The following is a 27,748-nucleotide window of genomic DNA, read 5'->3' as shown; positions in this document are numbered from 1 at the left end:
TCTGTCTTGCCACTGGATTGTGATGACTGGAATAGAGTGCAGCCCATGACTCTACCTCATTTAAATTCAATTTATGCATGAATCAAAAGACAATACCATATCATTTTACCATTCCTAACTCAAAAATCCTTAAATGATGAAGCAGCATATCTTGTGAGCTACAGTCACAATTGTATACACAGGTGGATAAGATCATAGGGTCATCCCCTCCCTAGAAGCAGCAGTGGAAGGGAGCAGTTAGGTGGCATGGGGGATAAAGCACCAGCCCTGGAGTGAGGAGGACTTGAGTCCAAGCTCAGACATTTAATAAATGCATAACTGTGTGACCTTGGGCAAGTCACTTAACCATTTTGCCTTCAATAAATAATTTTTTAAAAAAAGCAGCAGTGGGATTCAGCAGCTCTTAAGTGTCTGAGCAGTCTTTTAAGGATCACATTGTTTATCTCCTGGTATAAGGAAAGTGCTAGAAAATGTTCCCTAAAAGTTGTCTGCTTACCTAATCCTGGCCTGCTCTCTAGCAAGCAGGGATCCCATCCTATGATGGACACATAAAAAAAGTACTAAAATTTCTTCAAAGATGATGCCACTCAGCACTAGTACATAGAATGTGTGCATACTCATAGACAACATAAAATATAATGAGCAGCTCTTATTGCTAGAGAATTCAGAAGGTATTACATTCAAATAGCAATCTTGAGTTAAACAAGATTGTCAACTTATACCTGGAGTTGAATACATTTTCAGTAGTCACAGTGAAGGGGAGTAGTTGTGAAGCTAGGTTGGGTTTGTAACCAAACCTAATCTAGTCAATAATCTTGTCTGCCTACAAAAAAGGAATGAATGACATGGTCATATCCATGCTATTGACACTTGCCATTATTGCCATTTACACGTGCCATTTTTATGATGAACCTTGATGAGGTAAAAGAAAAATTTTATAAAGACCTGGAGACCTTTGTCATCAAAATGTGAAAAGAGGGCAAGCTTTTAATTCTGGGTGACTTTAATGCTAGAATAGGTTCAGACTACCAGATATGACAGGAAATCATTGGGAGGAAAGGAGTTAGAAACAGCAATAGCAATGGTCACTTACTACTAAAGACTTGTACATCTCATGACCATCTCATCACAGACACTGTCTTCTATTTACCTAAATGCAATAAAATTCACTAGATATACCCTCAGAACAAACACTGATATATATAATGGATTATGCTATTGAAAGGAGCAGAGGTAGACAGGATGTGAAAGTGCCAAAGGCTTTGTGTGATACAATGTGGGATGCTGTTTCCATTTTCTTCAAGCTAAATATTTACATTCAATGGAAACAGCATCCCAAAGGCAAAGTGACTACAAGAGGAATTAATGTTAAGATATTAGAGTGCTTCTCTGAATGGAACAGTTTCTTGCTAACTTGAAGAGAAAGTTGAGCCAACACATAGTTGGCAACAGTGGAGCAGAAAAAAAAGTAGATAACTTTCAGAGATTTGGCGTAGGGTAGTGCATTTGCTCGTCTGGGTTAGAACACTTGCAACAATCAAGCATATTTTTATGTAAATGATGGGGGAAATATAGAAACTCCTAAATTAAAAAATGAGGACTCCACAGGTTTTACCAGAAGAATAGTTCATCGGTTCCTAAGAAGGCAGCATTTAATTCCATCCAAAAGAAAAGTAAAAGTGAAGCTTAGAGTGATGTAGGATTCTTGGTTCAGTAAAAAAGGCTGCAGTTTTGTGCAGATAGTAGCAATCCACAGTGCTTTTATGATGACTGAAGACTATTTTTATGAGCCAAGGAGACATGATATATCTCAACTACTCAGTGCTTATGGCACTACATAGATTAGAGATAGGGACGTGATCCTAGTAAGATGGATTGAGCATTTCCATAGTGTTCTTAACAGACCATCATCAATAATTGCAGAAACTGTTGACCATTTCCCTCAATTGAAATCAATTCATCCCTAACTGAAGTTTCAACTGAACAAGAGGTATTGAATGCCATTATACTCCTTTCAGGTGGCAAAGCACCTGGTGTTGAGTCTATTCCAACTGAGATTTATAAAGGGGGGGGAGGAATTTCATAGTTTCCTACAAAAGATGACATAAATTTTCAAGGAGCATAAAGAGATTAGAGTACCATAATTCAATGATGTCTCCAGTGTTCAACACTATATAGGTAAAAGGAATAGATTTTCCTGTGACAATCACAGAGGTTTTTCTCTCTTAGTCATTGCTGGTAATATTATTGCCAAAGACCCCATAAATAAGTTGTTCCTTCACCTGGGAGATGGTCACTTACCTGAGAGCCAGTGTGGTTTAGAAAGGGTTGATATGGTATTTGCTGCCCAAGAACTCCAGGAAAAATGCCAAGAGAAGAATAAAGGTTTGTAGATTTGATCAAGGCTTATGGAAAATTATAGCAAAATTTGGTTGCCCAGAGAAGTTCATAAATGTTGAATGTAAATTATATGACAGCATGCGTGTGTGGGTTCTGGTGAGTGGACACTGTGCTTGCAATTTCATGTCACCATTGGAGTGTAACAAGACTGTGTTCTTGCTTACATCCTTTTTTTTTTGTATAATGTTTTCAGTCATGTTATCAAAAACCTTCACTGACAATGAACACAGTACCAAGGGCATCTACCACAATGGTAGTACATTCTTCTACTTGAAAAGACTGCAAGTTAAGACCAAAGTGGAGGGAGTGCTGGTGCATGATTTGCTGTCTAAAGATGATTGTGCACTCACTGTGATCTGAAACTGAGATGCAATAAAGTAAGGATGAATTCTCTGCTGCTTAGGCTAATTTTGGCCTACCAATTAACAACAAGAAAAGAGAGGTGCTCTATCAGCCAGCACTACACCATCCATATGTGAAACCATCAATTACAGCAAATGGAGAAGCTTTGAGTTCTATGGACAAGTTCATTTACCTTGATAGTGTCTTTTCCAGGAAGGTACACACAGTCTGCAGCACCATGCCAGGAAGCTGAATCCCTCTCATTTAAATTTTCTTAGATTCTGAGATCACATAGCAAGATAAGATATCAAACACTAAAGTCCTTCCTTGAGCTAGCCTACCAAGCATTCAAATGTTACTACAGAGAGGGCAACTCTGATGGACTGATCTCATTGCTTGAATGACAAGCATATGCTTGTCAAAAAAACACAATTTTATGAAGAACTCACACAGAGCTAGTACTTAAAGGAAGGTCAGAATTAGCAATAGAATGACATTCCCAAGGTCTCTCTTAAGAACTTTGGAAATTATTGTGCAAGATGGAGACACTGACTAGGAAGGCCCAGCATGGTATACCCTCATCAGAAAGGATGCTGTGCTCTATGAGCAAGGCGAAATTGAAGCAATCCAAAGGAAATGTGTTTACCCCCACCCCGTTCCCCCAGAGTTCACATGAACTATTTGTGCCCAACCTGTGGTAGAGCATTCTGAGCTTGTATTGGTCTGATCAGCCTTGGTTGGACACACTATAATTTGTCTCTGACATAATGATGTCATTTTGGTCTTCAATAACAAAGGACAAGAACCAGTCAAACAACCAAGAAGAATATGAAATTTCAACTTCAACAATACCAGGCATTACCACATTGGACTACATGAGCTCTAAAGGTTCTTACTGCCTATAGGTTCTATTCCTATCTGAAGTCTTGGGCATTGATACATAGCCATCTTGGTATGCATTTGTTGAACTTAGGAGATGCTCAACTGTGATTGGGGAGATCTCCCCTATAAAATACCCAAGCATAAGAATGAGCACTTAAATAGATTTTTGGGAAGAGATTACCAGTTCCCCATTTGTGCTAGGCAGCTTTCAGGATTGCAAATCAATCATTCTAAATACAGACTTTGTGGAATTACATGCAAAACACTCATTCATGCTGGAAGGATTAAAGATGATGTACAGATTGCTTTACTACCAATCTTTCTCTTCTGTCTTTGTGTAGAAGTGAATCCATGCATATAGTTATTTCCAAGGAATGCTACCAAAAGATATATACATGGATACATGACAGATTAGATAGATAGATATATGTAACATAGCTAATCACTGCCCTAAAACTTCTATAATCAAAGATTTAGAGATACAAGCTTTAGAAGTTATTTAGTGCAATACTTTCATTTTATACATAAAGAACTAAGACCACTTAAAGGTTAAGCGATTTTTTTTCTTTATTCACACAAGGAATGAGTTGCAGATCCAGGATTTTAAACAAGGATTACTGATCCAGGATTAGACAGGGCCTAGGAAACCATCTAGTCCTACTCCTTCATATGACAGTTACCTGTAATATGGAAACTTTAGAAGTCCAAAGAATAAGTAACAGAGCCAGGATTTGAACCCAAATACATTGACTCTAAGTCCATAACTCTTTTGATTGTGCCATGTTAGAGAAAGAAAGAAAGAAAGAAAGAAAGAAAGAAAGAAAGAAAGAAAGAAAGAAAGAAAGAAAGAAGAAAAGAAAAGAAAAGAAAAGAAAAGAAAAGAAAAGAAAAGAAAAGAAAAGAAAAGAAAAGAAAAGAAAAGAAAAGAAAAGAAAAGAAAAGAAAAGAAAAGAAAGGAGGGAGGGAGAGAGAGGGAAGGAAGGAAGGAAGGGAAAGAAAAAGAATGAACATGGCTAAACACTATTCTTACTCTACTGTGTGTATCTGTGTGTCTGCATGTCTGTGCATTTAGCTGAAGAAGACAAAGATGGAATAATTAAATTCCTTTGAATTTCAGTACTATACTCCTACATATTTATCAAAAATTCTAATTTTTCTTATCTTTATGTTACTCCTCCTGCTCATAGGGTCATAGATTAAGAAATGGAAAGATGGTATTAGAGGTCATCTAGTCCAAGTCTAAAGCCCACAGAGCATAAAAGACTTATCCAAGGTCTTCAGCAATTCCAGTAAATGTTCATGATCAATAAGTTTGTAGAATTAGGAATTCTAGAAAATTTCATTTGAGGAACAGGATACCTATTAATTCAGTCTCTGCCATTTACTTTCTTAGAGGCCATCAGAGACGACCTCGTTTGGTTGTGTCAAGGCCCAATACCATATATTGGGATAATGTACTAGTGAGATAGGAGGAGGAAAAAGAAGGAATAGTATGGGAATTGAGGCTGGAGATTAATATAACAAAACCTCTCCAAGGGGAAAATATACATCTTGACAGTAGTAGAAAAGGATTGAGTCAAGATCAAAATTCCAGAGTCACATACCTGGAGAAACAGACCATAAAAGAAACCAATGCAGAAATATCATCTGGGAATCATGAATTGAATATGGAGAACAAAGGACTAAGAGCAGGAAAACACTATAGAGGGGAGATAGTCTTAAAAAGTGTCTGAAACTGACAATGTCTCACACTAGGTATCAACTCAAGATAGTAACTCTTCATTGAGCCTTGTTTGGGGTCCAGATAAGGCAAACAAATAATTTAATCTTTCTGAGCCTTACCTTCTCCATTTTTTTAGTTTGGTTTTTTTTTTTTTGCAAGGCAATGGGGTTAAGTGGCTTGCCCAAGGCCACACAGCTAGGTAATTATTAAGTGTCTGAGGCTGGATTTGAACTCAAGTCCTCCTGACTCCAGGGCTGGTACTCTAGCCACTGCGCCACCTAGCCACTTCACCTTCCCCATTTAAGAGAAATATTTGAAATAATTTTCTTTCCATCCTTTTTTGAAAATCTGAGATGTGATCTCCTATCTATATATGGGAGTTCCCACTAAAAAAGCAGGTCATAGGAGCAGCTAGATGGTACAATGGATAGAGCACCAGCCCTGGAGTCAGGAGGACCTGAGTTCAAATTCAACCTCAGATACTTAATAATTACCTAATTGTGTGACCTTGAGCAAGTCACTTAACCCTGTTGCCTTGCCAAAAAAATAAATCACAACTTATTTATTCATAGGCCTATTTATAGTCAATCATCCTATAAATTTCTTGTCTTTATTCTCCCCAAAATTCTCCAAAGGTCAGAGTTTAAACTTGGAGTTGGAGACCATCAAACCTAACACCTTTATTTCACTATTGATGAAACAGAGAAGACAGTTACTTGTCCAGGATTCTATAGTCTGAGGGAAGATTTGAACTCAGGTCTTCTGTCAGCAAGTCAAGATCTCTATCCACTTACACCAATGAGTAAAACATTGGGTGACAATCTAAAGAATTAATTTTATGTACAAACAACCTGGTTTGAAATTTGGCTAAAGGAGAAATAAAAGTACACTTAAGTCAAGGGACAAGTATTCTGGGGACTAATGCTATTTCCTTCTTGCTCTATAATCTAATAACAATGAATGAGAAAGTGTGTACATTTTAGGCATGTCAGAGGCCTAGATCCTTCAATGTCTTCCTTCCTTCATTTCTTCCTTGCTTCCTTTCTTTTTTTCCTTCTTTTCTCTCTTTTTCTCTCTCTGTTCAATAATAGAGCAATCATTTCCTTATCCAGACAGCTCCCTTAGGGAGCATGGGGGCGGGGGATAGATTGAAAATCTTTGAGTGCTGGATGGAAAGTCACTTACATAGATCTATTTCCCCAATCATGGCTTTGATACTTCATCTTTTCTGTGCTCATAAAGATGTCTGGTAAAACGACTTTCTTTTCTATATGAACAATAGTCTCCAGTAAATAATAGGATCTGTGGTTTTTCTAGCATTCCATGTATAGTGTTAAACACTGAGACCATTGGTTGTTTTTCGTTGTGGGGATTTTTTTCCCTTTTTCCCCCCAATCATCTTACTGAGAGGAAATATGTCATTGGATTCTGGCAGCTCTTCTGAGTTTACTTCTCTCTTGGCACACACATACACACTGACACACACACACACACACACACACACACACACACACACACACACAAATACTGCTGCCTTGGAAACAGAGCAAGTTGAGCATTGAGCAACATTTCCTATTATTCTTGCCTTTATTAAGCAACAATTGCTTCATATTTTTTATTACCATCTTCATTATCACATAGTTCATAAACCTTGGATCCCTGTTTGGTGCCCAGACAGACTTTGTGGAAAAGCCCACATGTTCCTGCCACACTAAAATTATCCATTCTATGTCAGAGGGTAATATTGATATGGAAAGCAAGGTTTTATGTGGATTTCTTAATCTGTTATGGCCAGGAGAAGAACACTGGATTCAGAAAACAAAGTTCTGGGGTCAACTGACTTTGACATATGTTGACTTTGTGACCCTGGGCAAGTCAAAATCACTTAGTGCCCCCTTTGTCACTCTCTAAGACTAAAAGCTATAGAACAATTGTTGATCTGCTTTGGTAGATTTTTTTTTACTCACCTGGGCTATATAGATTCTTCATCCTCTTGACAGGCTCAACTATTATCCTAAGAATCTTTCCTCTTGGGTCTCTCCTCTCTTCTTCACCAGTGACATCCTCCTCAGAACTACTATCTTAGAAGTGTCCCAACCATTCTTCACCTTACCTTAATCCTTTCTAAAATCCCTTTCTTTTCCTCACCCTTTCTCCCTTTTTTTATTACCCCTTGTGTTATCTTTCTCCCTTTAGAATATGAGCTCCTTGAGGATAGAGACTATCTTTCTTGCTTGGATTTGTATCCCTAGAATTTAAAAAAGCAAACTACCTTATAAGTCACAAATACTTAATAAATACTTAATCCAGATATCTATAAAGGGAGTTTCTTTACCATTAATGAAATCAAAATTCTGAATGCCACCCACATGATTCCCATCTCATAAAAATGGAAATAATAACACCCATCTTATAGAGTTATGAGGATCAGATGAGAAAATTTATGTAAAGTACTTTAAAATTTCAGTCTATAAACTCTGCCGGCAAAAGCCTTAGTTCTTTCCCAAGATCACACAGCTAATGTGTATCAAATAGAGGAAGATATTGTACTAATTCTACCTTACTTTGGGATATGAACAAATTCCAAAGTGCTCCTCTAACTACTCCTTTAGACCCATTCATTTGCTTCTCCCTTCTTTCAATAGAGTGACTAAGCAAATAAATGACGAATAAAGTGTTTCTTGAGAAAGTCTCCTCTCTTTATTTTTCTTAATTCTTCCTCAAAGGCCCAAAGTAGTAGATGAATTAAGAAATTTAGTTAGGGAGCAGCTAGGTTGCGCAGTGGTTAGAGCACTGGCTCTAAAGTCAGGAGGACCTGAGTTCAAATCCAACCTCAGACACTTAATAATTACCTAGCTATGTGACCTTGGGCAAGCCACTCAATTGTACTGCTTTGAAAAAAAAAAAGAGACAAAAGGGCAAGAAAAATGCTTAGAGAAGGGATAAGAGATAAAACTGGAATAATTACTATAGTCCCTTTTATTGCCCCACAGCAGACTCTCTTCACTTAAGACCTTGATTCATTTGTGAAATCTCCCTAGTCTTTCTTAGAAAGTTTATTTTTATCAAGACCTTTGATTTATTCCCTATAATTGAGGTCCCAAGAATACTCAACTGTTATCTCTTAAAACTTTTGTGCCTTCTTTTACTGTTATGCATAAAGTAGATGCTTAATTTAATAAATGTTGGAAGACTAGATAGATGAATGAATGAATGAATGAATGAATGAACTATGTGAGATACTATCATTGCTTCCCCTATAAGAATAGACATATACCAACCAATGTCCATTTGCACATAAAATGGGAAAATGTTCTATAAAATCAAGCATGATAGCCACTGAACCAGACTCATATATGATAATATAGAATTACAGAGACTAGAACTGGAAGGGAACTTGGAAGTTTCAAAAACTAATCATCTTTTTACATCTTTAACAAATGTTTGAATTCATTCATTCTAAGAATCCAAGAAAATTCCAAAAAAAAGGAAATGGTAAACTAACCATTTTTTAAATTCTATTTCATTGCTATATAATATTGACTAGATCAATGTAGCAGTTAACATATTAAAAATATTAATTGGGCTACTTATCTGTATGAGCCACAAAGGGAAATAAATTACCTTATTCCCTTCAAGGATTTCACAGTTTATTATAGGGAGGAAAGGTAGGGTGATGAGTTGACTAATAATAAATATGATATATAATATAGACCTTTGAAGGATAAAGCAATGATGATGGTGAGGGTGATGATGATGATGATGATGAGGCAAGGTGGCATAAAATGCAAAGAACAGTCCTTGGAATCAGAAAAACTTCAGTTCAAGTCATGCTTCTAATAATCTAACTGTGTTACTATGAACTAGATTCTTAACATGTAAATGCACTACTCTAAACTGCAAAATTTTTAGTTGCCTATGTCCTGCATTGGTCGAAGGAGTTTTCAAAAAAGGAAGTCCGTGATTAAATGAAATCACAGGTACATTCATAAAACAAATTTCATTATCTCATTTGCTTCTCACACCCTCTCTGGGAGCTTTGTACTACAAACTCCATTTTATAGATAAAGAAACTAAGACTGAAAGAAGTTTGCCCCTGTTCACATAGCTAATCAATGTCAGAAGTATAACTCAAATCCAAACTTCATCTGGCTCCAAGCAAAGTGATCTATTCAAATACCAAGTTTCCTTTCAAAGAATTGCTTTATGAAACAATTAAAGTAAATTGAATGATAATTAATTACATAATTTAAATTACATTTGAATTGATATTTTTAAAAATTGTGAAGACAATTATTTTTCATTTGCTCTGACAGCAATCACACTTTTGTTCCCTAATATTTCCTGATACTACAACTACAAAGGCAAGATTATTCAGTATGACAAATTGCTTAGGATAGCTCTCAGATTTGACTATTTGCCAAAATCATGTCAAAGATTTAGGAAACTTCACCTTAACCATGGAAATCCTTCTTTTTTAAAGAGATTCATTTTCTAGAGCCATTGATTTTCTGATTTTAAAAAAGGATCTTGAAAGCATCTAGTTCATTGCTCTCATTTTATAAATGAGACAACTGAGGCTTAGGGAATTGATGAAGTGTACATGGTCACTTAGTGAAGGAGTCAAGACTAGAACCTAGACCACCAGGTGCCCAGTGTAAATTTTCCTTCCAGTACTATATACCCTGTTTGTCCCTCTAATTATATATCATAGATTTCAATTTTCAAATAGAATTCAAAATTCATCATTCCCTTGACTGTCAATTATTGTCATGCCATCCAACCAAAACAGTGGCCCTGTTCCTTATTGGACCTTCTTATTTCCTCAATCTAGCTTAAATATCCCCTATATGTTTTTAGTTTTCTGGGACAATCTGCTCATTTAGAGCTTTAGGTGATGTCATTGTTGATCAATTGTTTCAGTTTTATCTGACTCTTGTGACTCCATGTGGGGTTTTCTTGGCAAAGAAAATGGAGTAGTTTGACATTTCCTTTTCCAGACTGCTTTGAGGCCAACAAGATTAAGTGACTTACCCAGGATCACATAGCTAGTAAATATCTGAGGTCAGATTTTAACTTAAGTCCTCCTGACTGCAGGCAGGCCTGTGCTTGATCCAATGTGCCCCCCCCCAAAAAAAAGAGGTTTAGCACTGCTGAAAAGATTCTTACAGAATTGTCACTTCTGTAGTTGACCTCTTTTACCTCCTTCGCTTCCATTTTCTATAACTGTTTTTCTAAAATCTAAAGTAGTTGTTACACCAACTGGTTCATTTCTAACTTGGGGACAACATGACAGCCTCCAAGTCCATCAGGTCCCTTTATCTATTATGTTATGAATTTTATATCAGATGAAAAAGTTATTAATAAAATCATAATAGCTAAAAGCCTATAGTTAGAAATATTCTTAACACTTGGAAAGCTATTTAGCTTTCTTCCCTAATTCAAATTTTATGTATTTCCAGATGTCCCTTGGTTTCATTCATCTTTTTTGCCATAGATAGTATAAAAACATGGAAAAACCTTCATGACTAGTCATAGATTTTTTTTAATATGAAACCAGCTATGGATATAGGAAAGAACTTAAGAAGAAACAAGAAAAAAGACTAACAGCCCCTGTTAGACAGGAATGGGGAGGGGAATTTAAGGAGAAATTCTACTTTCTTGAACTTACTTCAGTTCTTGGTAATGATTATAACCAATAGCTTCATTCTGTATTTTGTGATCCAAGACATCTGCAGTACCTGACAGGCAATCACTATTCCTTCTCTCTCCCCTTACACTTACATATTTCAGCTTTCTTCTATTTCTACATGATTCCCCATTTCCCTTGTGCTAATGCTTCTCTCTCTTGACTAAGGATTTTGTCACTACCATCCTAACTGTTGCTCACCTCCTTCATGCCCAGCATCTTCTTCTAACTCTACTCTTTCATACTCTGAATGTCTTATTTCAAAAATTTTGTGTATGAGTCAAGTTCTTTTTTCTGGATCAAAGACTACATGAAAAGAAAGAAGGAATATTCATTTGAATTACTAACCCCAGAATTCTACTTAGTTCTCAAACTATTATTTTAGTAGCAAAAGTACCTGAAAACCTAATAAATAGGAATAGAAATAATCAAGCAATTATTGAAGCATGAAGATGAGTCTAAGACTTCAGTCACAAAGAGTAAGTCCCCATAAAAAGGAAGACATGGAGAAATCTAAATACTAATCCTGATTAACTACTTAATATTTTTATAAATCTACTTCTCCTTTCTGGATTTCTGAAATTCAGATTCCTCCTCTGTAAGATAAAGGCTTCAAACTAGATCGTCTCTAAGGTCCTTTCCTACTCCAAATCTTATCCTCCTCTGAATATACAGGATTAGAAATGTCACTGTAATCATTGATTCTAATGTACCAGAATGCATTCCATTCTATTTCTTAAAGTGGTCTAAGAAACAAATCCAGATGTGTATAAATACCATACCTGTATAGACATATGTATATTATATATACACATATATTTACCTATATGTGTATCTGTATGTGATAGATAGATAGATAGATAGATATATACACTGTATTTTCAGAATTAAGAGAAAATGAGAAAGTTGTAAATGACTAAAGAACAAATATTCTGATTTTCAAAATGGAGAATATGAAACTAGCAAACTTTAAGTCAATGAATTTAATTTCAAATCCTGAAAAAGTTCTTTGTTGAATTATCAAAGTGATTATTAGCAAAGACCTAGAAACAGAAGCAGCAATCACAAAGAACCAGCATGGTTTCATAAAGACCAGAGTATGTCAGTCTAAATATTTTCCTTTTTTTGTTGACCTGAAGAATGCTATAACTATAGCTCACTTAAATTTTAGAAAAAATATTTGATAAAGTTTATTATACTAATAAATTAGAAAGAGGGGAACTAGACAATAGTATAATTAGGTAGATTTAGAAATTGTTAAAGAGACTAACTTAGTAGTTATTTGACATTTCCTAGCACTAAAATATTATTGAAGGACCTTAGGTACCTATATTTGAGTTGACTATTGCTATCTAGCATTTTAATGATCCTAGACAAAGTCATAAAGGACATGATTATAAAATTCAGAAATGACAAAAAACTAGTAGGGATAGTCAACACACTGGATAACAGCATCATGATATAAGAAGATAATGAGAGGCTAAAGAATTTGGAATGAATTGATAGGGACAGGGCCTGAACCTATGATATCACTGGTAAAGAGAAATCTTTTCATGAGAAAAATCTCTTAGTATATTTCTACACTTATAATCTAGAGAGATACCCAGAGCACTGAGGTTACCTAACTTGCCCAGGAACATATAACTAGTGTGCATCAGAGGAACTCAAGTCTTTCTGGTACCAAGGATAGATCCAAGTCCATAATGGCCTACTGCTTTGGGGCTGAATTAAATAAGATAATATTTAAAAGACAAAATTTAAAGTTTGATACTTGAGGTTGAAATATCAACTTCACAAATATAAGTTGGAGGAAGCATGATTAGATTTTTAAAAATTTCTCAAAATGACCTAGATGCTTCAATGTATTTGCAAATTCAATGAGACATCAATAGTAGAATAATCAATTGATGGCATCAAAAAAATACTTAATATAATACAATTTAAGTTATATTAAGATAAGCATAATTTTCAGTCATTAAAGTGTTCATAGTCTCAATGTATCCCACCCTAGTCAGACCATAAGGACAGTTTTGTCTTCTGTTTTGAGTATTATATTTTAGGAAAGATATTGTCAAGTTTGAAAGCATCCAGAGGAATGTCATCAGAAAGATGACATTATTTGAGAATCAATAGAAAGGATTGGAAATAGTTAGTCCAGAGAAGAGACTGAATTTATGGACGGGGAATGGAGGTGGTCTATGGGTGACATGTTTGAAGAGTGCCGTGATGAATAAGATTTAGAAGTGTTCAATCTGTCTCCAGAGGGCAGAGCCTAGAGCTACGAGTAAAAGCTGTGAGGAAACCATTGGTTTAAAAAAATCATAAACAGAATTATTCAAAGGTCCGTGGACTGCACTGAAAAGTAAAAGGTTTTTCCTCATTGGAGTTCTTCAAGAAGTTGAATGTCTGGGGCGCCTAGGTGGCGTAGTGGATAAAGCACCGGCCTTGGAGTCAGGAGTACCTCGGTTCAAATCCAGTCTCAGACACTTAATAATTACCTAGCTGTGTGGCCTTGGGCAAGCCACTTAACCCCATTTGCCTCGCAAAAAAAAAAAAAAAAAAAGAAGAAGAAGTTGAATGTCCATTTATCCTCATTGCTTTAGAGGAGATTTATGTACTACAATGTTTTGACCTGAATTAATGGTAAAATCACTTCCAACAAGAAATTCTGCATTTCAATGACTGGTATTTGAGGCATTTTTTTTCATTATAATTATCTTCATTTAAAGAGTATATGTCAAGTTTGTGTGCCTTCCTCCTGTATACTTCTTCATTTGATGATCTCACCAGTTCCTAGAGACTCAATTACCATCTCTATACTGAATCTCAAAGGCACCTTTCCTGCCCCAATTTCTCTATTGACATCTAGTCTTGAATATCCAACAGCTTTTTAGACATCTCTAATTGAATTTCCAGTAAACATTTTAAATTCAATATATTCAAAATAAGACGCATTATCTTTCCCTATATACCCTCCCCACCTTCTATCTTTCTTATTACTATTGGAGGACATGCAATTCTCCTCGCCCCTCAGGCTTAAAACCTAAGGGTCATCCTGGATTCCTCATTTTTCTCTCACATACACACATCCCCATAGCCAAGCTTGCTGTCATTGTCTCTTTATTTCACTTTTGCTGCATCTCTCAAATATGCACCTTTTTCCTCTTCTGACAATCATCACTCTAGTCGACCCTGATCATCTCAAACCTTGCTTATTCAAATAGGTACAGTCAAGCCATACCCCCTACTCAATAAACTCTAATAGTATACTAATGCCTCTTGGAGCAAATAAAAAAAATGTTCTACCTTTTATAACCTATCCTCCCCCTACTTTTCCAGACTTCTTATACCTTACTCCCTGATAAACTTTTCAGTGTAATGAAATTGGCCTCCTGCCTATTAACAAACAAGATCTTTTTCTCTCTAGTTCTCTTGCAGCTCTAGGCCTAATATCTGACTATTCCTTATGTCTGGAACATATAACCTTGGGGTGTTCCATTGATGACTTCCCTGGCTTCTTTTAAATCACCACCTTCTACAAAGTCTTCTGTAGCTCCTCTTAATTCCGTTGCCTTTTCTCTGTTATTATTTCCTATTTATTCTGCATGTATTTTGCTTTGTAACTATTTGTTTGCATGTTCTCTCCCCCCCCCATTAGACTGTAAAATCCTTGAGGACAGAGACTGCTTTTTTTATCTCTTGTGCACATTGCCTGATACACAATATGTATTTAATAAATGTTTGTTGATTGATTTGTTTATGGAGGAAAAAGAGAGTCAGTTTCTATGTGCCAATGGCCTCATGGTCAGGGTTTGTGGAAGCAAGTGGCATCGAGTCTAGGGGAGTGGAGGCACCTGGGGAAAACAACTAAGAAGGTGTGCTCTCAGATTCAGTTCCTAGGTACTTTACCTGATACCTGGGCCTGAGGCTGGGCCTTCAAACCTCAGACTTGGCTTCTGACAACCTGTTTTGCAATTTGTCCTGGGGCAAACTCTGTCCCCCCTAGAGATTCCCATATGGAAATTACTCTTCAGGTAGCTTGTTCTCCTTTGACCTCAAAGTGTTTAGTCTTGATTTATCTAGCAAAATTTTGAAAGGGAAGGGAGTGATGGATGAATCATCGCATTGCATTACCTTAGTAATTCTGAGCATTTACACAGCACTCTCCACCATCAAAGCACTTTGCAGACATTAACTTGGGTACTCACCACACCCATATGAGGTCAGTAAGCATTATCATGGCTTACATGGGGGAGGCTGGGTCTTTGGGTTGATTTGTTGAAGGGCTGAAATGAGACCTCTCAGATCAGAGCTGAGGAATGTCAGCTTTGTTTAGCATTTGGCAGAAAGAAATCTGATATCTATTTGATAATCACTAAGGACTCAAATTTAACCTTGTCATCACTCTCTTTATAAAATCATAGGTGCTGAAATAGAAGGAACCTCAGAGATCATTTTTGTCCAACAATTTTATTTTACATATGAGAAAGTTCAAGTTCAGGAAAAGAAATGCTTCACCTAAAGTAACAAGTATGAGAGGCATGATTCAATCTCAGGATATCAGACTCCAAATCTACAACAATATACAACTACAATCTTCTGGTTCTTTTCCTTTTGTAAAAAAAGCTGAAACAAAGGCAAATTAATTAATTGAGTTATTAATTGTCCCTGTGATATAAATAATTGGCAGAATTTAAAGTTCTTTGTTATTCAATCATTTTTTCAGTCATGTCCAACTCTATGTGACCCCATTTGAGAATGATTTGCCATTTCTTTCTCTATCTCATTTTATAGCTGGTGAAATTGAAACTAGCAGAGTTTAGTGACTTGCCATGGTTACATAGCTAATATGTGTTTGAGCCCAGATTTGAACTCATGAAAGTAAGTCTTTTTCACTCCCAGGCCTGGCACTTTGGCCACCAAGCTTCCCATTAGACTCTCTTGTACTGCTTTAATCTGAATATTCAGGTCAGGCTACGATGATATAAAATGTTCAACTACACATTGAAAAATACAATGAGAGACTGAATTCACTTGAAATTTCCAGCTAAGGTATTATCATAATGGGAAATGATCTATTTTTTTATTTTTATAGGATTTTTTTGTAAGGCAATGGGGTTAAGTGGCTTGCCCAAGGCCACACAGCTAGGTAATTATTAAGTGTCTGAGGCTGGATTTGCACTCAGGTACTCCTGACTCCACTGAGCCATCTAGATACCTGATGGGAAATAATCTAGAAAAAAGTTTAGATTAAGAATTGCTCTTTTCACCTTTTACCCCAGTATTTGGTGTCACATGTACACAAACTCCATTTTGGTTCAGAATTCAATGGCAATTTGAATAAACTTTAATTCTCTGCCTGATGTCTTAGTAAAACAAACCTCAGTTCTAAAGCATTCAAGTTCAATATGGGGAAGGTCTTTTTTAATAGTAGTTCATGCAAAAAAGACCTGAATTTTGTAGTGGATGGCAAACACACCATGAGTCATCCTTGATGTAACTGCCAAAAGTCCCATTTGATCTTATGCTGTTTAAACAGAAGTGATGTCTAGAACAAGAGAAAAGATTATCTTATTGTACTCTTCCCTCCTCATTCCACTTTGAGAGTATTGTATTCAGTTGCAGGTACTATTTTTTTTGAGATTAAAATTCCTTTTGCTGGAAACCTTCCCAACCACTTTTAATTCTGGTGCCCAGCCTCTATTGATTCTGTTTTATTTATCCTGTAGCTAGTTTAATTTGCATATACTTGTTTTGCAAGTTGTCTCCTCCATTAGATTATAAACTCCTTGAAGTCATATTCTGTCTTTTTGTATCCCAAGTATTCAGTACATTTCCTATCACAAAGCTTAATAAATTTTGATTGTTCAATTGACATTGAAATGAATATTGTGACCAATGGGAGCATGTCCATAAGAAGACTAACAGGAGAGGAAAAGGATTCAAAAATAGGTTGTGTAAAGAAAAGTTTAAGAAATCAAGAATATTTAGACCAGAGAAGAAAAGACTTAAAGAAACATGATTAGGCTTTACAACTATTTTACAGATTATATGACTGAAGAGTGGAATAGTTTCATTCTGCTTAGTCCCATTTGGAAAAACCAGGAAAATTCAGTGGAAGATTCAGGGAGTCAGATTTTGGTTCAATGTCAGAATTTCCCAAATATTTAGAGATGTCTAAAAATGAAACAAGTTGTCTCCTGAAATACTGTACTCCCAATGACTTGATGTCAGAGGATCATAGCAGCATAGACTTAGAACTAGAAAAGACTACAAAAATCATCTAATTCAACCACCACATTCTATAGATGAGAAAACTTTGACCCAATAATTTAAGTGACTTGTTCAAGGTCATACAAGTAATAACTAGCAAAATCATGATTTGAACTATGATCTTTTCACTCCAAAGTGAAGTTAAGGCTGAAAGTTGGTCACACATACAGGAGATCACTAAAACAGACTGGACTACATGACAGCCAAATTAGTTTTCCATTTCAAATCTAATGAAAAAAGTATTTATTGGGGCGGCTAGGTGGCGCAGTGGATAAAGCACTGGCCCTGGACTCAGGAGTACCTGGGTTCAAATCCGGTCTCAGACATTTAATAATTACCTAGCTATGTGGCCTTGGGCAAGCCACTTAACCCCATTTGCCTTGCAAAAACCTAGAAAAGAAAAAAGTATTTATTGAGCCCTTGCTTTATTTCAGGCATTGTTAAGACTATAGGAATGTCAGCCCCAAAAAGTTAATTCTTGCCCTTAGAGAACTAATATTCTAGGGGTGAAAAAAAAAAAGAAAAAGTACTCAGAGGGACAAACATGCATAGTAAGTAAATAGAAAGTAATTTTTGTTTATTACAGGAAAGAGAATACCAACAGCTGTAGAATTCAAGAAAAATGTCACTTTGATCATCACAACTGAGTTTTGCTTTAAAAAAAAACCCCAAGGATTATATAAATCAAAGGTCAGAAAGAACACTATTCCAGCATGAAGGACAGGATCTATGATGGGAGACAGCATGTCATTTATATAGGGATGTACTGGTAAATGTTTAACAGCTGGCCCTCCCCCAAAGAAATAAAGAGCAAGATATACTTTTAAATTTAATGTACATTATTAACATTTTCCCTAAATCAAAGCAATGAGCAAACCCAAATTGTAGTATTTGTCAACTTTTTTTTATAACTGCTCAAACTGAAAATTTTAAAATCTACTTTCTAAAAAACTGAGTACAGTAATAGAAAACTGAACATAGCACACCTTGATCCATAGGTATCAAAACTGAAAATTACATTACAACTAGCAACAATCTTGAATGAACACCAAACCATCTTAAAATGCAATTGGAAAATATTTAAGAAGATAATTTAAACTAAATTAGGACATGTAGTTTTTCTAAATCAATATGTCCTCAGGAATCCTAAGGTATGGTTCAGTGACCCAATTTCTCTTTGAGCTTGATTAGTCCATTTTGACTAGAAAATTCTATGAATGAGTGGGAGTCATGTGATATCATTCAGGAGAAAGAGATTAAAGAAAATTGTGAAGGGCTTAAATGCCAAAAAAAAAATAGAATGAATTTTTCTCTATAGTAAAAAAGGGATTCCTTAAAGGTTCTTGAGCTTAAAAAAAAAAGATATAAACCATGTCTGTTGGGCATATATAAGCTATATGGAGAGTGGACTGGAGAAAAGAGACAGTAAAGACAAGGAGATAAATTTAAAAATTACTGCAATAATCTAAATATGAGAGGTGTTAAAGGTATGAACTGGGATGGTAGCTATTTAAGAACGGAGAAGAAAATGGATAGATATTGTGAACCATAGAATAGGCAAGACTTGGCAATTGAACACACACACACACACACACACACACACACACACATATGGAGAGAGAGAGAGAGAGAGAGAGAGAGAGAGAGAGAGAGAGAGAAACCTCAGAGCTGAGGGTTAACAGCCTAAAACCCTGGTAAGAATTATGTTACTAGTCACAGAAATAGGAAAATTAAAAAAGATGAGACATGAATATTATGGAATACTATTTTTATATGAGAATTCATAAATGACTGGACTCTAGAGAAGCATGGAATGAATTACAGGATCTGATGCTGAGCAAAGGGAGCACAATCAAGAGAACACTTTAACACATTAACAACATTGTGAGACGATCAACCTTGATGGATGCAGCTCTTCTTAGATCAGAGAGCTATGAAAATTCTATTAGACTGTCTATGGACAATATTATCCCCATTCAGAGGAAGAAAAGCAAAACAAAACAAAAATCCTTCAGAATATGATGAACACTACATTCACTTTTTAAAAATTATCTCATGTATGTCTTTCTCTTAATACTAATTCCTCAATTGAAAATGTCTAATCTGTAAGCATGTTAAAAAAAAAAAGTACATGTACAATATTAACCTCTCTGCCACTGAGGAGATGGGGATGGAAAGGGAGGGTGAAAGAAAATTTTCTAACAACATGCATGGGCTTATGAATGAATGTATTTGGAAAAAATAAAATGTCAATAAAAGAGTATCTTCTTGGTTAGTCCAGTTGTCTTTAACAGTATGCCATAATCAGGAAATAGGATTCAGTCACAGTTTTAAGCTGACAGTTCATATTTGATTCTCAGGATCTATGATACTGTCTTATCCCTATTATTCCCATTATGTCCTGACTATAATGGCTGTCTACATATACCAACTTGTTTGGGAGAAAGTAAAGGAAAAATATATAGTTGAATTCAGTCAAATAACAAAGCTATTTTTTTAAAAGTACTTGGTTTCTAGTTCCTATTTATTCAACTAAAGTAAATGATATCTTAGAATTTATTTACAAATTGGCTTGTCTGCAACTATGTGGTGTATAAAAAAGTACAATTTCTAGGTAATTAATAGTGTTATTAATCATGCTAGAATATAATTGATAAAAGGGGGTCAGTAACAATCTTAAATGCCAAAGATCCCCACTAAAGCCACTCAAAGCTTATATGCCTTTAGAAAAGTGAGTGTTCTTGAAGGTGGAAATTGACTCTAAAAATAATAAAGAATGAACTTTATAATTAGAGGTAGACCTAGTCTAATGCTGGGTTAGGGGACTGTGATCATATCATATCATTTACTTCCAAATTACTCCTATCTTTAGACAATCCTATCAAGGAATTTGTCCCCACCAAAACCTGATAACAATACAATGAATTTTACCCTCTGTGTGGAGTCTGAACAAGATTGAGGAGAAAATTAATCCAATCTCCTTTGCCTCCTATTACCAATGTATTTCAGGTGCTGGTTTGATAAATCCTGTGTTTCCCCAATATTAATAATTAATTACTTAATAATCACTTCTCTCATTGGCTATAAAATTACAAGCCAAATTACACTCAAGAAGATAGTTTTACTTTCCTGATCCCATAATGAAACTGACCCTTTAGGCAAAATGGTGGCAATGATGTTTTTGTCAAAAATTTCAACAAATATTTCATATGTACCTCCTAAGAATACAACCTTGTGCTAAGGCCTAAAAGGAACACAAATAATAATATTAGTAATAATAAAACATTTCTCTTGCCTTCAGGGTACCTACCTTTTATGAATAAATGTCTACACAAAGAAATTTAATCTAAAATTGAATTAGAAGTCATAAAAGGTACAGAATTTTATGAGTATTCAGTATGAAGAGACACTATTTGTCTCCATTATCTTAGCATCTCTAACTGTGGAAAATTAAAAAAGATTTTGTAGAGAACTTGACATTTGAACATATGAACTAGGCCATGAAGAATGTCTAAGATTTCAACATTTATGGATGGTAGTTGGGGCAGAGGTTCAAAAGAGAGAAGCAAGGAGAATAGAAAATGAATGAAGATAACAGGTGGAAAAATTCAAGATTTCAACAAATGGTAAGTTGCCCATTTTTATTAGGAATCAGACTACAACAAGCCCAAATTCCAGACAAATTCAATTTTAAAAAAACTTTTTTTTTAATAATGACAAAGCCTAGCAGATCAGTGAATAGAGTGTTGCAACCATAGTCAAAAAGATCTGAATTCAAATCCAAACTTTAGACACTTATTAGCATTTTGACCTTCAGCAAGTCATTTAAAATCTGTCTATAAAATGGTAATAATAATAATAACAGCATCCACCAGCAGGGTTGTTGTGAGAATGAAATGAGATAAAATTTATAAAGTACTTAGTGAAACTCCAAGAATTATATAAATGCTAGCTAACATTATCACCGTCATATTGATGAAAGAATTGCAGTCTTTAAGATTTCTGAGCAGGGGATTCATGTGCCATGGAGCTGGGTCATAGGAATGGTAATCCAGCACAATGTGTAGGAGAGATCATTAGCAGGAAAATGACTGGAAGCACATAACAATAATACAAGCAAAAAGATAGCAAAGATTCTAAAAAAATATTGAACAGAAAAAAGAATATTTCAGGACTGGGCAATTAAAAAACTAGAGATTTCTCTATTTTAATAATCTCTCTAAATTTTGTCCCACATGTATAGAAAGAGACATTAGGACATTTGGGACTGTGGTCTCTAGGTAACTATATGGTAAAGAAGCAGCATTCAAAGAAGTGGAAAAGAAAGTCAATCTGAAAAAATGGCCTTGGAGTCAGAAGGCTGAATTCATATTCCAGCTCCTTTTGCTTTCAAGTCATTTAAGCTGATTCTCTGTCACCTCATGTGGGATTTATTTGGCAAAGAAACTGGACTTGTTTACCATTTCCCACTCTGGCTCATTTTACAGATGGGAAAACTGAGGCAAACTAAGTTAATGACTTGCCTATGGTTACACAGCTATTAAGGGTGGATTTTAACTCAGTAACTTAAATCTTCCTGATTCCAGAATTGGTACCCTATCCACTCCACCATGCAACTAACCCACTTTCAACTCATTCCCTTTGTGCATTGACCTTGATTAAATATTTGCAGAGTAAACCACATATGTGTTATTATGAGGATCCATAGTTATAGTATATAAAATGTTCTCTGAAAATGGTCATGCTTTGTATAAATATAAATTATTTTCAAAAATAAAAGAAAGTTTCCTAATTCAGGTAACATTGAGGCATACATGAGGTCAACTCAATTCCTTGGCACAATCCTAAGAAAATGTGCATTGAATTAAATTGTACCAAAAAGAGATTTTGTTTTTATTTATGGCTGCCTATCAATGGCAAAGTGTGACAAGAATCATAGAATGACAGATTCAAAAGTGGTCTTAGAATATAGAAATTTTTAAAACGGAAAAGAGATGTTAGGTCACAATCAATACATTTTTATTAAATGTCTATGATGTATCAGGTACCAGGTTATATACTGAGGATAAAAAAGGAAACTATTGTTCCTTCCAAGGAACTTCACCCTAATAAGATCATCAAATGTCAGGCCTGGGTGGGAACTTGTGAGTAAAAGGAACTTTGCAACATGAACACAGACTGTCAGACATAGAAGGGACCTTAAAGGAGAGACAATGAGAATGGAAAATAAAATTCAGAATTAGGAATGAGTCTAGATATCAGATATATTAATCCAACATCCTTACTTCACAGATTAGAAAACTGAGAAACAAGATGTGAAATAGCTTGCTACTCAAAAATCACACAGTTAGTAATTAGAAGCAGCAGCAGCAGTCACAACAGCAACAACAACAAATTTAATGTAGACTCCCAGTCTAGCCTGGTTATAACAAGCAATTTTTCTACATGGGATAAGTACCTTAAAATTGTCCAAAATTTAATTGAAATGGAGTTCCAACAGAGAAACTAAGACTGAGACTGGTACCTGGGAAGCCATAAAAGAAAGCAAAGAAATGGTAGGAGTATGGGGAAGCAGAAGTGAGAAGAAAGATCATGGTCTTTAAGTGACACTGTATGGTAAAGAGGAAGCATTAGATTCATTGATCTTGATTAAAATTGCTTAATCTCTATAAATCTCAACTGGCTCCATCTGTAAAATGCGGCAAATAATATTTACATATCATACCTCATAGTGTTGTGAGAATACATTTTTGGAATACATATAATGTTCTCTGAAAATACTCGTGCTTTACATAAATGTGAATTATTTTCAGAAAGAAAGGAAAGGTTCCTAATTCAGGTCACAACTGAGACATAGACACAGAGATAGAAACAAAAGACAGAAAGAGAGAAAGCAGTAACAGAAAGAAATAGATGGAAGGACAGAGAGAAAAATAAACCAAAAGATAGAAATAGGAAGAGAGGAAGGGAAGATGTGGGAGATATTTTTGCTACTACATGCTTAGCTTTCTTGTTCCTATGCTACTAAAAATCAAAAATCTTCTATAAATCTTAGTGCCCGGATGCAATTATACTTCTCCCCTTCCTAGTTATCACTTTAGAGTTTAGTATACATTCTCCTGGCATATGTCATTATTTGGAGGTACAAATGAGGTTATGCCCCAAATAATGAAAAAAGGCTGATAGAAGAAGGTGAACCATTCTGACCACATTGGTAGTCTCAGCTGAATACAAGAAACTTAGTGATTCAGGATGAGTGCAGGTCCCAGGCTAGTGATTAATAGCCAGAGGAATTAGAAGCTCTCTTGCACACCTGCACAGCCCAACTGCTGAGACTGATTGCCTCGCCGTCTGCAAGAAATCAGGAGAACGTGCCTGACCGTGACGTTTTAATTCTAACAAAGAAGAACATCCTTTCTGAATGTCATCAATTGGAAAAGGTGGTGTAGCTAGAGAAACTGTGATAAAAGATGAACAATTTCACCCCATTTTAATTTGGTCTCTCATTCTGGTCAGTCTTAGTAATGGCCTTTTAAAACTCAATATCTAGATAAAAATCCCTACTGAGTCCCCTGCCTCTATTCTTTGTTTAGAGAAAAGAGGGTCCATGAGATATGTAGGACTTCAAATCACTACTTTAAGAGAAATCTCAATGAAGTGGAAGGCAGGAAGCTCTTAAATGGAAGAAGTCTTAGGGTCAAGGAGCTGTGTCATTTAAGAACTCAGTTTCCTCATATGTAAAATCAAAGGGCTGGATTCTAAAGTACTTTTCACCTAAGTGATGTAATCAATTCAACTAATCCTATTACTGATTGTAAAATGTTTAAAAGGATGGAACTTGCATTGATATGCATAGAAATGCATTTTTCAAAGGAAGCTAATATGAGTGAATATGAATGAAATCCCGATTTGAGTGTGACTTGCACTTAAGATATAGCTATGCAAAGACATCAACCTCATTCTCTCTTCAGGAGTCATCAAAGACCAGTGGCAAGACAAAAATCAAGATGACTAGTGATAATCTTGGATATGGTGAATATATTTGGCATCTTCAATGTCTGACCAAGCTATAAGTGTTCCACAGCACCTGCTTCAGCCACCTTCATAGTCACTGGAACAAATTGTTATCATTTGCCTATTCCATCAGGAGAAGTCTTGTTGATTACCCTCAAATTTGTTTAGCCCATACAAAGATGGTTTTATTAGATGGAACCACAAATGAAAATTGACTGAATAAGTGGACACAATAGGTGGATAAGAAGTAACATAATGGAAAGAGCACTGGACTTCGAAACAGGAAGACCTAAGTGCAAATATGGCCTCAGACATGAACTAGCTGTGTCACCTTAGGCGAGACAAAAACCTCTGGTTGCATTAATTCATTGGAGAAGGAAATGGCAAACCACTCCTGTACATAAAAACCTGAATGGCCTTTAAGATACCTCCTATCTCTGTATCTTCATATGATGAAGTGATGTCATTTTCTTATTTTCAAAATTTAAGGATTATTTTTTAATAAATCCAGTTTCTATTAGACTACTCAAGCAGTCATTTGAGTCAAGTGGCAGTCTTTACTGAACACCTCTCAAGGATCAAATATGAAATTAATTGTATGGTCTTGTCTCTATGGCTTCTTCTATGGCTTCTTCCCATACATGACATATTCCCATGAGAAAAAAAGACTTCTTTTAGGATGGTTTCAGATTACTTCAGTGATATAGTACAAAATGAAGTGAGAAGAAACAAGGGAATAATTTATATGGTAAGAGCAATACTGTGAAAAACAACAATACAAAGATCCATTACAATTCCAAAGGACTTCTGATGAAAATTCTATTCAACTTCAGATTGAGCATAGATTGAAGCATATTTTTTCTCTTTATTTTTCATGTAATATGACTGATATGGAAATGTTTTACATGACTTCATATACATATATATAAATAGATATATTTCTTGCCTTCTCAAATTGTCAAAGAGGGAGAAAATTTGAAACTGAAAATAAAAATAAAATAAAAAAGGACCTTTTCAAAGAACATGCCTCTCATCCTTTGCTCATGACACCCCTTTGCCTGAAAGGGAATGTCATCTACCATTTGCTTATTGAAACCATATATCCATTCTTTCTTTTAGAATAGAGCTCAAATATCACTTCTTCCAGAAAGCCTTGTCTGATTCTTCCATATATCAAATCACAGATTTCTAGGGACAAATAGACCATAGAGGTCATCTAGTTCAACTCTCTCACTCTACAAATGAAGAAGCTAAAGCCTATGGATGTGAAGTGATCTGCCCAAAGTCACATAATTAAGATACAGAGCTAGAATTGGCCCAATTTTCTCTGACTCCAATTCCAGAGAAAACTGAATTATACTGCCCCTCCCAAGAACATCATAAATATCCTTCCCTCCTTGGATTTTCAGAGGCTGTATATATGCTTATTATATTTATTTGACATAAGAGTTATTTGTGAATGTCTCTTATAGCCCTTAGTATACTTTAATCACCTTGGGACAATAATGGTATTGCTAATTTTCAAATTAACTCAATGACTAGCACATTACTTTGTAAACAGTATGTGACTAATAAATGTTTGTTAGTTTATACATTGAATAAAAAAGAGTTATAATGCTTAGTGATATCCAAGTAGTTCACAATAACAAAAGCAAACCTTGCATTTATTTAGCATTTAAACTTGTACAAAATATTGTTTTTTGGTTTTGTTTATTTTTACAGTCTCCAACTAGAGAAAAATATACCTAAAAGAAGCAAAGAACACTCTGAATAACATGGGGGCAAGTAACAACTTTTCTCTGGATTAGTTAACTCATCTTTAGAATGGTCATAATGACTAGAAAAATCAAACATAGAGAAAGAGAGGATAAAGGAATAATGAATGAAAGGTAGATAGACCAATTTTTTATGGTTCTTTCCAGCATTAGGAGGTATGATTCCATAGTAGCAACATGCTCATCCTTGAACATTTTTCTGCTTTCCTGTTACCAAATTCTCCCAATAATATGGAATCCAGAACTGCCAAAAAGGCATGCTAATTCTTGTCATCTCTATCCCTCTTAAACATATGTGAAAATATTTAGGCAGTTTCTCCAAGACCAGAGGTATTGAGATTTATCCAATAAAAAGTTAATGAATCCGGAGGGTCAAATGTATAAGATCTGCCTTACTGTGTCCCACCATGAATCAATGAGCTGCCACCAAAGAAACTATACCCCATTCAAATACAAACTTTGTGCACACATTCAGAGAGTGAAAAATAATTCTGCATAATTTAATAAGATGACCAATTTTATGTTTAGTAACAAAATACAGTCAACATATTGATGTCTAATGTAACTGTTAATTAAAATGTATAACTATTATGTGTAAAAAATCATTTCAAGATTTTTCAACAAATGCATGTTGAATGACCTCATTTTACAAAGCTTTACCACTAAGGAATCATGATATTTAGAGTACAAAAAGTCCTGAGTGATGATCTTTGAAGAGGTGCTTTGAATGACCTTGATGTACAAATGTACAAATTGAGGACTCCTAAAATCATGGGATGTCTTCCTTGTGGATTTGTACCTGTCTGCCAACTCCAGATTCCAATCTGCTTCTAATTCTTGCCCATCAGAAGCAATGTCAATGTTTTCTTTCACATGAAGTTATGTTGCTATAGTTTTTCTATTTAATACTTCATGAAATTCTTTCATGGGTATTTTTCCACTTCATTTTTAAATATTTTCAATAGATATGTACTAATTAGAAATATATATTTTAAATTGTTATTTTAATTGAGTCATAATCTACATCATTATTTGAAAGCCTGCTCAATACTACAGAAGTCCCTAAAGAAATATAAGACATGGTCCCTGACCTTAAGAGGATTATGGTCTAGTGTGGGATATAAAATATAAAATATTTATACAGTAAACAAATATAGTACAAAACAGAATCTGGTAATCAGTAAAAAGATGCTATAAATATTCCAAGGGAAAAGTTTATTGGAAAAATCAGGAAAGAGATCACAGAGGAATTAAAAGATGGCTAATGAATTTGAAAGCTGAAAAGTAGGTAGGACTTAAAATTATTTTTATTTATTTAGTTTTCATTGTTATTATTAGGAAGCAAATGTGATATTGTAATTTTGTGCTCAGTTTTATTGTTTAAATGTAAATTATTTAAATATCCATCTGAATGCAGAAGGCTATAAACCAGGCTGGAAACTGTGATCATAATCTGTACTGTACTGAGTAAATTACTAATAAATCATACTTTATTAAAACCCATTTTATAAAATGCATTCTTCAAAATCTGTGAAATATGTAGTGAATATATGATTAGCATCATTTAGGAAATAAGGAAACTCATCTATAAAGAGTTGGTTTCTGAGTATTTAGAAAGAATAGCTGGGATTACTGAGAATCAGCATGGGT

General features: G+C 35.1%; 1 long non-coding RNA gene across 2 annotated transcripts in view; it reads right to left on the bottom strand.

Annotated features, from left to right (window-relative positions):
* LOC141503299 (uncharacterized) overlaps positions 1 to 27,748 on the bottom strand; it is a 182,375-nt gene that overhangs the window by 129,736 nt on the left and 24,891 nt on the right. The window contains exon 4 of one of the 2 annotated variants that reach the window (XR_012472805.1): positions 15,470 to 15,662. The exons of the other annotated variant lie outside the window; for it this stretch is intronic. This is a non-coding gene — a long non-coding RNA (uncharacterized LOC141503299). Of the gene's footprint in view, positions 1 to 15,469; positions 15,663 to 27,748 lie in introns of those variants that run through there. 2 annotated transcript variants of the gene reach the window in all.

Source organism: Macrotis lagotis, chromosome X (assembly GCF_037893015.1).
Source record: "Macrotis lagotis isolate mMagLag1 chromosome X, bilby.v1.9.chrom.fasta, whole genome shotgun sequence".
In the NCBI taxonomy this organism is placed as follows: Eukaryota; Metazoa; Chordata; class Mammalia; order Peramelemorphia; family Peramelidae; genus Macrotis; species Macrotis lagotis.
The sequence above is the reverse complement of the archived record's forward strand: the minus strand, read 5'-3'. Positions and strand labels throughout refer to the sequence as shown.